We start from the raw sequence: 13,598 nt of genomic DNA on the forward strand, positions 1-13,598 counted from the left end.
GGACTGTGGAGGCTCAGCCACACCAAGTGGGGCTTCAGAGACTGTGGCCAGTAACATCTGAAAAGTTCTACCAACACATGTGAACTGTGGTTTTGAGCGATTTCAAAGGCCGAGAGCACATGGAGGTTGAGTGATACAAGTAATTTGTTAGGGGAGGATGCAGGCAAAGGGATGCAGGGTGGTGAGATGAGCTGTGGCATAGGGAGAGCCTGGAGGAGGAGGAGGGGGATGGGGAGAAGATGTGGTTTTGTTCTTAGAATGGGAGGGGAAGAGGCAATTATGCAGGGCCAGCTCAGGTCTACTAGGACTTACTAGACCAGATGCTGTGCTGTGTGAATGCAGCTGTACTGTCTTCAGGGAGAAGCCAGATTTTGAGGCTATGCAGTCTCTTTAATGCAGTACAGAGCTAATAATGCTGGTTCACAGCCAGCTGTTCCTGGAGCTGTGAACAGTGAAGGTGCATTGCAGGGACCCCACAGGGTCAGCCTGATCTCATAGCCCTGCCTCAGTGGCAGTGCCCACCCAAGCGAGCCCTGCCTCTTAGCGAGGGCAGAGCTGTGGGGCATAACAGCTGGTGCTAGCAAGCTGGCAATCTACACTAGCAACATTGCAGAAGGTTTCACTGAAGACTAGACCATGTCTACTTCCCAGGATTAAATAATTCTTAGCGGTTGGAGTGCATTGGGTGCACTCATGGAGTTCATCTTCTGGTTTATCTTTGTGAGAAAGGAATGCAGTTCATGCCCTCGGAGACTGCTCAGTGATTTGAATGCAAGTACAATAAATGCGGATAGGGAGAGTTGCTTTAAAAACACGCTCCTGCTTTGAACCAGAAAGCTAATTTACACACATGAGGATCAACCAGTCTGGATCTAGTTTGTGTTTTGAAAGGCACTTAAGTGGCTTGACATGGCCTTGGCCACTCTGGGTCCAGGGGAACGGTTGCGTTCAATATGTCACAGGGACAATGCTGCCTCTCAGTGTTATGGCCCTGGTTGTCTTGGGGGACCACAGTGCCACGGTAGGATCGAGTGTTGCTACTGAACATCCCTACCACGCCCAACCCTGGGGAGAGGGGCCTTCCCTGAGTGGTGGCAGGCACGCTGCGCCCAGATTTTCAGATTTCAACCCTGTCAGCTCAGGGCTGTGTTTTACCTCCCTGGACCTAGGAGGATGAAAACTAACTCTTGTACCCATTCTTCCTGCAGCAGCAGCTCCCTCAGTTTGTTTCGCATACATATTCATTGGCCAACTGGCCATACGAAAGGGCAGATAAATCTGCTTTGCAGCTGAGGTTTGATGTAAGTTGTTTCACGTTGTCCTGTGAGCACTTTTAAAAACACTGTCCTGTGAACATGTTTAAAAATCAGAGAGCCATTCAGTACCTGTGCCCCGGCATGGCTTTGGCCTTTTCTTCTCAAACTCTCAGCAGCTTCACCACTTTGAAGGAAATTCTGGTAAAACATGGATAAATCCCAGCCAGAGCATTTCCCGTAGGTCACTGCGGCTGCTCTCTAGCAGGAAATCCACTCAACCTGTACTCCAGGGTCAAATTAGATTTTGGGTCCTTGATGAAGTTGCCAGAGCTGCAAAAGGCTTTTTTTTTTTCCCCCCAGTACTGTCTTGAGGATGAGATTTAGCACCTGCTGGGCCGGGAGCCCCCACGTAAGGGGTGGAAGCTGAGAAGAAGGAGGGAGCAGGGAGGGCCCCACAGGTGGGATCAATAGGCCCCAACGAGCCCAGGTTTTGGCCATTTCAGTGTGCGGTGGCAGGGAGAGGGTGCGCTTGTGGCAACAGGTCAGTAAGGGGCCTTTGTCTTTGATGCACGAATGGTAGGAGAGGGGGGATAGCTGTTGATAATTTTGCTTTTTCAGCTGTTTCTGCTGGTGGGAAAAGTTGTTTCTGTCCTGTTTTTTGTGGTATGGATACTGAGTTCACATAGACAGGCAAAGGAGCCGCAGGCTTGGCTCAAATGTGCCGTTTGCATCTAGAGAACTTGTTTTCAGAGCAGTGCTGTCTGTAGTAGGCTTGGATTTGCTGGGACATTAAACCTAGCTATGCTGCAATCTAGGTGGTAACGTTACACTTGCCTAACTGTTTTTATTGTCTCTAAAGCCCAAAACATTTCTATAGACTATAATCAGAGCCAGAGCCAACTCTTGGATGTAGAGAGACAGTTAGTGATACAAATAGTACCTCAAATCTAGTGGACAAAGGATATTTGTCCAAGGCCCAAAAGATAGTTAATGCCCGTTCTGATGTGAGGAGATTTGTAATATAAAATCAAATTTTAAAGTAATAGAAATAGTAAATAGTGACCATATTTTCAATATATGAAATAAAGTATTTAAAGATATACATGCATGCACACGTGGTAGGGGTTCTGAATAAGCAAGTCAGTAACAAGATATTCTAGCCATAATAATAGTATAACTAAGTGTATTTGGCCCTGGATTGTAAATGTAAGCAGTTATTGTTTATAGCACAGAGTGAGTAATCTTGTGAAGTTTGGTGAGGTTGATTCTGTGGTGTGTATGTACACTGCTAGTAAGGCCTTGCACAGACCTCCCAAAGAGTTGTAGCTGTTTGGTACGTACTGTAGGATGTAGCTGTAGCTGTAGGATGGTACGTACAGCTCTATTCCAGGCACGGGCATCTCACTCGCATCCTGTTCATTTGTTAGTGAATGACATTGGTTGTTGTTTGGTACCAACAGCCAAGGTGAAAAAAAAATAAGCAGCCACAGCTTTTTAAAAATTTTTGTTAATTTTTTTTTTTTTTAAGATAATGCTTTGCCTCCTCACATAAAAATGAAGAGATTTACTGTGTCCCAGCATCTGGGTGATTTCAGTAAATGGATCAATGACTGTAAAGTGAAATTTTTTTATTCTGCTTATAAAAGTGCCTGCTACACAAACTAGTTTATATGAGGTGGTAATATGCCAAGTAGGGCTTGTAATGTGCTGATGGACCTATTCTGCATTTTATTCTCTAAAGTTGTCTTTCTTCAGGGCTATCAAACTGGTATATAACATTAACTTCTTTAAAATACAATGAGTTGTTTTCTGCCAGTGCTAATTACTTCTGCTATACAAGTTGTAGTATCTTGCAGCAACCTATGATCACCACAAGTTATCTGATATTTCTTGCTGTGTTCTTCCTGCTGTGTTTTTTCTTTTTTCTTTTTTTACCCATAGCTCTGTATTCCATTACACTAGTAGCCAGACTTTTTTGCCATCCTACTGTGTTTAAATACTAACTTGAATGATGAGCTATGTTTTTAAAAAGAGAATATGAAAGATTAAAGCAGCCTTGCTGTAAATAGATGCTCTTAAAAGCATTGGCCTTATTAAGATAAGAACAAATTTTTTTTTTTTTTTTGGTTAAATGACTGTTGCCTTCAGATTCTAAAAATGGATCCCTGCTTTAACTAGTATGGGGAACCATGCTGTGTTTAAGCCTCTGTGGATATACATACAGTAGATGACTTAGCTTTAAACTAAACTAAAGGTTTAGCCTAATAGTGGAATGCCTGAACTCACTTTAAACTGGCCAGTTTCAGACCAAATAACTGTAAATCCGGCAGCATGAAACCGAAATGATTATTCAACTTTTCCCATGGATTTTTCATGTCTCTTGTGCATACTATGTTTATGCCATTAGCCTGTTGTCCCTAAAATGCAATACATAGTGAATGTGTGAAACAAGTGGGGAGGAGCATCACAGATTGACTGGAGAAGGCTGAGGTGGAAGAAGGAAAATAGGATGTTTTAGAACATGTTGGTCAAGTATAGTATAGAAGTCAATCCGTGATGGTAGTCAGCTTGTTTTTTTTCTCATTTGTTTATGAATAGTGTTACAGCTATGCAAAACAATGTTAGTAGAATTTCAATGAAGATGAAGATTATTCGTGATTATTTTTTTTATTTGTATTTTCTGACTAGGGATTTTTCTTGTTGGCAGGAGGGAGTGGAAAAGGAAGCACTTGTAGGAGGAATAGGCTGGAAAGTTACTGGCAGAGCAAAGTGTAGTCAGTTCTATAGGAGCCAGAAAATGAAACTATGCAGCATTTTCCAGAATGTGTGAAGCAAAACTAGAAAAGAACTAATTATATAGGATTTAATGCTCAGGGATTTAAAGCTCACTGTAAGATGAGCCAGAAGGATGAACTTATTGGTAATACCCTGAATGGAAAGGTGCAAAATTGATCTTTGGTGGTTGGAAAGGAGGACTTTGCAGTTTTCAAGACATGAAGTGGTCAGGTCTCAACCTTGAATCAGACCAGTATAAGTGGAGAGGAAACATGAGAAACAAGTTCAGAAAATATGGAAAGGTGCACACAATGAGGTATATTAGTCAACAGATATGGCTGTAAACAGAGGCAAAACTAAGACTGTGACCTCTGGTGCTGTCTATTATGGTAAATGATGAGGCAAGATTTACAACTTGATTTGGGAAAGCTTAAGTTTTATTACTAGAAGTGACTGGTCTTTATATTGCAGATAGGTTGTATTTGATAACATAAGGAGAAAAATCTCAAGCTAATTTTACTTATTTTTTTCATATAAATGTTATTTTAATAAGCCAAAGGCTTTCTAGGGCATTTTCTTATTGTGTTAATAATATAATTCCTGGGTAGTTGAAAGCATGAGACCAAAGGAAAACAAACACACTAATATCACAATATTATATGCCCTGGAGTGTTCTAACAATGTAGTATTTGGTCCAGAGCTAGGCCAAAACACCTGGAGTTTGTGTTTCTCCATCTGAGGACCTCAGCTCATTAGTGGCTGGCAGAAGCATCCCATCACTCATGTCCCTGCTGTAATCTTTCGGTGTGTTGGGAATGAGGATGCTGCCTTGCTTTCTGACACAATACATTGAGTCGTGACTAAGGTTTATGCTGGAATAGAAAGATTTTATTCTACCATATGGATGTAGAAAAGGGGTTACTGAAATTTTTCAGGTTGTAGAGTTACTGCTGTCTTTGTTTATTTTATGTTCTTGACTGTTGTTTTTTTTTTTTTATAATTTGTGAAGAACAGACTGAGTATTGGATGTTTGCACTAGATGCATTCATAAAAAAAGAAGAAACAAATACGCTATCAGTTACAAACCTATTAACCTTCAAAAAGATGAAGCAATGCAGTCCCACTTAGGGAAACTGAGTTTTCAGCCTTTTAATCTCATGGCCTCTCTCGAGACCCACATGCAGATAGGAAACCAGTGACCCAGTTCCCCTTCAGGCTGTAGTAACAAGTGTGAATGTGTTCATGTAAACAGGGGCTTCCCTGTGTAATGATTTAGTATGAATGAGGGGCTCCAAACTTAAAGAAACTGGTGCATGGTTCTGGCCAGCGTGTTTGAGTTGTGTAGTTGTGGTAGCACTGCTCTTTTTCTACTTCATACAAGGGTGCCGTTTGCACCAGAAGAGCAGTTCCCGCACCTAGTCTTCCTTAATGGAGGAACAGAGGCTCAGATGACCTGGATGACAGAGCAGAAAATATCCCCTACCTACAATGCAGGTAGACAGAGATGTTTAATGAGTTCAGTCAAGGCAGACTATGTATATCTCTGACCTTTGCAATGCAACATTCAGTTGATGGATTCAATACAATAGATTTAATAAGACCTCGATTTATAACCCTTTCCTTTTAGAGTGAAAGGATAGAGTTATTATCAATGTATATGACCTAGCTTTTCTTTCTGACAGTCAACGGTGGAATGGAAACCCTGATATATAGCTGTTTAGTTAAGGCGCTCCATGCAAAATCTGGGAGATGGATTCTTGAACTAGATTGCAAAATCTTGAATGAGAATCATGGCTTCCTTTGAGTGTCGTTACATGTTGCTGATCTGTTGTGCATCAGCATTCAGTAATTATGATTTTGCTTTTTATGCATTTTAGTTTTAATTTAAAGCCTGCTTCTGGCTTGTCTGACAGGTAATTCAGAATATGCAATTCTCATTTCCTTTGGTCCTTCAGTGTACTTCCCCCTTTCTCTCTTGGCTGTTTGGGTAAGGTAGCTGGCAACTGGTAAGCAACTGCTTTCCTTCGTTTGGAGGGGGAAACAACACAAAAGGAAACATCTGGATTTTGGGGAGAAAAGGTCTGCAATGGCATTTTACTTTGTTTAGCTGTGTTTGTGAGTTTGCTCCTAACTCATTTTCTTGAACATAGTTGAATTGAAAGTAAATCATGTCAAGGTTAGTCCCTGGCTTATTACTGGCCTTACTGAAGGGAAATAGAACTTCTTAAAGTTAAGGCAGTGCCTATTGATATGGCAAAGGCTTGCTTATTGAAAACCTCTGTGGATTGTGCAAATGTTAGTTATCCATGTAAACTGATCGTAAGGGAAAACAATGGCAGTAGGTAGATGAAACAGTTCTTCCTTTCAGATGAACATAAAACTTGTTCCCTTCAAAACAATTGGAGAGATCCCAATGAGGGGAAAGGGAAAGACACTACAGCTTGTGCTGGAGAGGAAGAATGTTATTAAAATAAGAATTTAGAGTAAGAAATTTATGCCCAGAGTTGATCTGCATCGTTATGATTGAAAGTAGGATAAAATATTTCTACTTTTAATAGAAAAAGGTGTAGTTAAAGCCCCGTGCTTTTGACTTGGAAACCTACAGGTGATTTCAAAATGATCATGGTGTTCGGACTCGATGATCTTGGAGGTCTCTTCCAACCTTTAATGATTCTATGATTCTATGATTCTATGTGGTGATAGGGTGGGTTGGTCTCTCTCTCTCTCTCTCTCCATCTCCTGTTCCAGTGAACTGGAATGAATGTGAGTGGAAAGCAATTTTAAAGCTTAGATTTAAAAGTTATGTCAGTCCTGGGTTGGGTGAATAACTGCAGCTGTCCTAAAACAAAGGCTTCTTTTTTTCTTTAAAAAAAAAGAAAAAAAAAAACATCTGGAGCAGCTAGGCCCAGCTTTCTTCCTCTAGATCTGCAGTTTTAATTAGGAGGTTGCAAGGCTTGTGAATGCTACCTTTTGTATTCATGAGGTAGAAATTCCCTTTAGCATCTAGTGGTTGCAGTCCTCCATATAAAGTCACTGTAGTACCATTCATAACACCTATGTGACTAAGCCTTAGTTTATACTCTGCCTGGGATGTTCCTGGCGTAGATGTCTTGCATGCAATCTGACATAAGCCCTGGCTCATGATGAAAATTTTTTGGGAAAAATAAACAATAGACTGATATTTAAAGAATACCAAACACTCAAAAGTCAGGAAAATCACAATGATTTTGTCTCCATTTACTTATTATCTTTTGCATATGTGAATAGACAGACTCATACAGTCTGTAGTTAACAGTAAATAGACAGAAGTCTTTGCAAGAATAGCCTGATATTTTCCCTGCTCCTGCCTGACCTCCCTCCCCTCCCCATACTCCTCCGCGTCCATGTTAGCCATGCTTGTACTTCCCTCCTGCAAGAGGAACTTACGTGGAGGTCACACGCGGCCAGACATGTTCTGGAGGGTCCTGAGCAGGATGCCTGGTGGGGACGGCTAGCCTAGGGTGTGCTTCCCCAATGTGCCCACCCACCAGTTGCTCTTCCCCAGCGTTCAGGAACAAAAGTCAAACTGATGGGCATGAAGCAGAGCCCTCGTATCAACTAGGTTATGGCTCCTGGCTTGCCATAATGATGATCCTGAATCTCATCATGTTCCTAAGAAAAACAAGAGCTCACTGCCTCCGTTCAACTCCGTTCCCATAGCAGTAAAGGTAGTAAAAATTATATCAAATAGCAAGTAGCAAAGAGAAATAGTTCCTTTAATGAAAACTTTCAGAAACTCATGTCATTTGAACAGTATGGCGTTCAGCTTACTGTAAACTTTGCTAAGTTGCAATGACATTCCTTAACTTTCATGTCAGTCCAACCTAAATCATATTTCAGTCATGTTGTCCTCTGCTAAATTGTGAATTATATCCTCAGAGACCTAAGAAAGTTTTAAATGTTTGAAAATTAAGAGCTATAGCCTTTTTTGTGACTAAAACTTTATTATAGTTCACTAGAGTGGATTTGATATTGAGTCAGTTTGAGAGCTTTATTTTGTTGTTTGGAATGACATAGGTTTAATGTTAGAAGAGAGAAACCGTCAAAAATGAGAACATACAAGGTCAAGACAGCACTAATTAGAAAGGCTAGGATGTTTCCTAGATTCATGGAGAGGCTTTGTATTTAATCCATTAATCAAAAGGTATGAATTTTTTTTTTCTTTTCTTTCAAAGGTGGGTGATGGGGAAGAGGGTATAATTATTTCCTATGGTTTCCTCTGAAATCAAAGATCAAAATTTTTACTTACAGACTGAAGTTTAATGGAATGAAGGGCTTCAGACAGTGGCACCCATATTTATTGGACATCTTCAGGGCATTGAGGTTTCTTGGTTCAAGTTGGTCTTTTGTTTTACTCTGGGCTTCAGCATACCAAGTATATAGGGTTCAGCCTTTTTGTACTTTTTCTACCATGTAGAAAGGGATTTTCATGGCTAGGGAAAGCAGTTTTTGCCAGAAACTTTTCTCATCCAAATAGAACTGGCAAGTGGCCAAAAATGTGCTGGTTCTTCTTTGGTTGTGAATTTTAATTTCCGGACAGCTCCTTTCAGTACTTGTTCACATAGCCTTTGCTTCTCTCATCACTACTGTGAACAGAGGATGTGAGCAGGTTCCTGGTGCCAAAGGTAACATCTACAGGCTCAGCCTACAATCCCAGCCCCTCAGGTAGGTTACGGGGAGGGGCTCTCCCCTCTCCTGGCCTTCCCACTCTGCCTGGGAGGTGGAGGCTAGCAGCAGCGTGGCCCACTAGGCACGCAGCTTGCCCACAGCTTTCAAAGTCCTCACTCATCTGTCTGCCTGATGGGCAGATGAAAGCCAGGCTACTCAGCATGCAGATGGTAGTGCAGGTTGCCCTACAGTTGAAAAATGATAAGGAGATTTTTACTTGGTTGGCTAGAAACTTCTTTACCCTCTTGTGAATAAAAAGCCCTTTTTTTTTTTTTTAACCCATTTTCATTCATTCAACACTGTGAAATCTGCTCATTTTGAAGTATCGAGTGTTTTTCCCTAGCAACAAGATTTTTCTTGTAAATGACAGATTGGATGTAGGAGAGCAGGGTGGGGCAGGGCAAAAATATATATTTCTTAAAATACTGTTCAATAACTATTGTCTTTACAGCCCTAGTGTTAAAATTATACTACTGACTGTTTATTTTAAGTAAGGTTCCCTTACATGATAAACAAATCTGACTTATAAAATTTGTTCTTAAATTGACACACATGATATTGTTTTAAATATAAAAATCATTTATAGCTCATCTATCTCAATTCTGTATCACCGTGCAGGAATAATTTCTCTAAAATGTTCCTTAATAAAAGTCACATACTTGAACATGGGCTCTAAAATCTATGGCACAGTACTTTAAAATCCTGTTTGCATTTTGTCTGTTCCTTTAAAGGGCTTCCGTATTGTCTTGGGCTCCCCTGGAAATGCAGTAAGGATTCGTATCACATCTCCGTTGCCATGGCAACAGCAGTCTTTCCCATAATGAGCTGCATCATCTGAACTGATGTCACAGCATCATGCAGCAGGTCACACAAGGCACCTCCTAGTATTGCATCTTACAGATGTGCCATAAACATCAAAAGAGGATGATTTGAACAGGACAAGGTAAGTGCAAAATTTTGTGCTGTTTTTAATTGCACCGTTATTTTTTCCTGTTTTATGAGGTTCTCCTAATATAAGAATGTGTGGGGTTTGCCTTGTGAAAATCATTTTGAAGAAAGATGCTGCATGCCTAAATATTATTTTTCAGGCAGACAGGCTAAGACAAAGGCCTACAGAAAATGCATTCAGTCTGAATGTTTAGACTTGTCTTTGCATTTGTGATAATACCCTGAAGATTTGAAGAGAATATATTTAAATTTCATAATCCAGTTGAAGTTGCTACAGTCTGATTTGCTTAAATGGAAAGAATAGCTGTTTTCGATTTCAATGCCATAAACACAGCTTGTTCCTTTCCCCGTCTCTTTATTTAAGCATTCCTTGTATGTGTAGTTCTGCTTTTAACCTATTTTATTTCAATAGCATGAATATCACCTATTTACTTTCATTGGCCTTCTACTACATGATAGTACAGAAAATACTTTGCAAACCAGTGCTGAACAAGCAACTGGAACAGTATTGGTTTTAAACATGGTTCAGTACTGTCCTATTTCTGTTGGTTTTCTTAAAAAAGCAAAACATTGATATAATTGTCGAACAATAACCAGGTATCTTGAAAGTACAGTAGCTTTTACCTTTTCTACTGTTTGACTTTCTTACAATCTGTTTTTTTAATAGTAAAATGAATTTAGTGAATTTAGATCTAATCTTTTACTGGAAGGAAAACAAGCTTTTTTTTTCTGCTGCAACTGCAGTAAAAGGTGTAGCTAAAGATTCAGGCATTCTGAGGGACTTTGCTATGAATAAAATAACAATAGGAATAATTATAAAGGCTTCCACCTCTATCATGGGAAGAAAATACATATCTTTTATGTTTAGCAAGCTGGTTAAAATCATGCCTATAATATTTAGCAATTCTTTACAATGTCCAATATTTGTTTATTTTGTATTAAGGTCTTGCTTCTGGAGGCCAGCCTAATTTTGCTTAACTTCAAGTTAATATTGCTGGATGGTATACAACAACGATAATGGCTTGATTTTCCATCTTTAAAAGATTTAGTCTTTCAGCTGCTTGCTATTAGAAGGAAAGAAAAGACCAGACACATGTCATTTTAATTGATCAATATGTCCACTAGGAATTAGGGAGTGGTCTCTGGCTCTGTTCTTTCTGTGTAGTTTGTATTTCAAAAGTGCAGCAAGAAAAAATAGCAACCACTAATCTTGTAGTGATGTCTATATTTATTGTGGCTTTTAGTCCCTTATACTTGATAAAGTATGGAGAAGTAAACATAATGAGATCTGACTGCTTTTCATAGGGATGGGTGCGATGGTCTTGTCTGGCACAAGCTGGAATGGAGCTCCCGTATCTTGATTAGCCAGCCTGTACTGCATTGTATATGCTTTTTTCAGCATGGTCTGGGTACATTTGTTGTGTTTTTTTCCTACTGCAAAACACAAAGCAGATGACTGTAAATGAACATTAGAATGATGTTGCTTTATTTATTTGTGATGCATTTTACAGTGTGAAAGTAGTGGTCTCCTGCGCTTGCTGTGCTCTCATCGGGCAAACTCGGAAGGTATGAGTTAGCAAGAGGAAGGGAGGGAGGGCGGGACAGCTGATGTCTGGCTAGTGTCAGAATTAGAGATGTGAAGAGAGCTGGTGAGTAATGCACTTAACTTGCAACTTTAGGGACCATCAAAGAACAGTTAATAAGGCATGAGCGTAAAACCTGCTTGGTTGGAATATTATGCCTTTATTAATAATAATGTATTCTGTTAGATTTTGCAAATGACTTGATTATCACTACAATTTCTCAGACGAGAGTTAAAAATGAGGGGAAAAACAACAACTTCTGACAGTATTCGTGGAGATGTGGCCTGCTATGAAGTGCAGATGTTTTTGATTTTTCTAATAATGAGCATGCAAATCATGTTGTTTTTCAAACATAATTTTTTTAAAAGTTCCTCTTACTCTCTATTCCACACCCTTCTCACAGCATTGTTTGCTCTGGGAAACACCCGCTAATAATGGAGCTGTGATGACGCTACTTGTTTCTTGGTGAATATCTCAACTAATTCTGACTCTAGCTGAATGTCTTGTACGGTCAAGACATTCAAGAATACATACAATCAAGAATACTTCCTGTTTGGTTTTGTTTTGTACACTGGGCCCAAGCGTTTCACTGAGGTCTGTATATGAGGATATGGAAGAGTATGGAGTGATGAAAAGGATCTTACTCTAAAAAGCAAGCTTGATTGCCTGAGTCAGAGCATGACAGAACGTGGAAACACTACAGATGTAATACAATTTTGCTTGCTGTTGAGGCAGATTCATAATTGGTACAATTATGTGTGAGACTGTTCAACAGCAGGAAAACTGTGTTGCTTTCAGTTTTGTTCCACAGCTGGTTTTACTCATCATTACTGAAAGCAATATGTTTTGTAAATCCATGTATTCCTCTCCAAAGTAGCTGGATTTGGACACTTAATCTGGAGGCCAGAGTTCTGTATATGCAGTTTCATACTGACGTGTAGTTGGAGATGGGCGTATACTAGCGAACTGAAAAGATGTTACTGTTTAATCTTTGCTTTGCTAAAGGATTTTATTATATAGTCAGTTAAATAGTTTCTACATAGCTTAGTATTGAACACAGAGAGAAGCAGAAGCTTGATTCCTCCCAAAACAGCTTTGGGAGTTGATGACAAAACCTTACTTCAGCAGTGGAAGTTGGTACAATTTTAACACTTTCTTTGTGGATTTTTTTGTTGGCATTATGACAATGCAAAGCCTGCTGAGAGAGGATCAGAGCATGTCCTCTACGGAAGGAAGCCTTTTTTATTCTCTAAAGAGTAGTTGAGGGAACCCTGTGCTCTGGACTTTATCTTCTGCGGGTCATGTCGCAGTAGAAGAATGGTGGGTGGGTGTCCTGTTGTCCCCACGCCCTGGCAGCTCTGGAATGGGTCTGTGTCCAGGAACTCATCCCTGGAAAGCCAAGTCAAAGGAGTCCTCCTTATCAGAAGTGCTCAGGCATTGATTAGAACTGGTGGCATTTCCAAAATGCTGGTGAAATATTTCCTTCAAAATAATTGAGGAATTAAAAATAATTAAAAAATCCTATGCCATGTCATAATTTACTTGCACCTTTCTGTTAAAATCACTACTGTGTTATGAAAGAAATATTGACAGAATTCTGGGCTTGATTTTGTGTGTGTGTGCGCGCTACTAGCTTCAGGCAGAGGTACAGTTGGCCAGAATGTCTGAAGTTCCAGATTTGTATTTAAAAGAAAAAAGATTTATATGTATTAAAAGATACCGTGTTTGTCTTTTGAAATAGTATATCTATATTTTGTATTTTAAGTATGGGCTGTGCTATATAATGAAGTATCTGCATATTCTGTAGTGAGACATTATATTGGTATTCCTGGGATAAAATTAATGATACATGAATGCAAAGATGACTTCAGGGGATCATCTTGCAACTAACTTACGTCTGAATTCTAACGTTTTGTGGACTGGAGGGGAAAAAGGTGCCCTTTGCTTTGCCCTTTGGATGAAAACAGCCACTCATTAAAGCAGATTTCATCTGCAGAAAATAAAAGTTACCCCTATCGTGAGTCACCTGAGCTGGGCCAGGTCTTTCCTGCCACAGGAAGGGAAGGAGCAAAAGGAAAAGCTGAGCTGGATGGAGAGCCAGGAGGAGTCTAGATTGCTGCTTTATGAAGTGGGGGAGCAGGATGTACAGTGGATGGAAGTGGCAACGGATGGGCAACCATATCTGACATCACTGTCATGATCCAGAACTCTCCTGAAGAGACAGCTGCCATCCTGGGCTTCTCAGCTTCTGCAGGCTTTGGCTTAGGGGAAGAGAGACCTCGGCTACGTTCCTAACCCTAAAAAGTTTTTTCTGTAACCATTTTCTGTT

This window comes from Pygoscelis adeliae, unplaced genomic scaffold (assembly GCF_000699105.1).
Source record: "Pygoscelis adeliae isolate BGI_AS28 unplaced genomic scaffold, ASM69910v1 Scaffold71, whole genome shotgun sequence".
NCBI lineage: Eukaryota > Metazoa > Chordata > Aves > Sphenisciformes > Spheniscidae > Pygoscelis > Pygoscelis adeliae.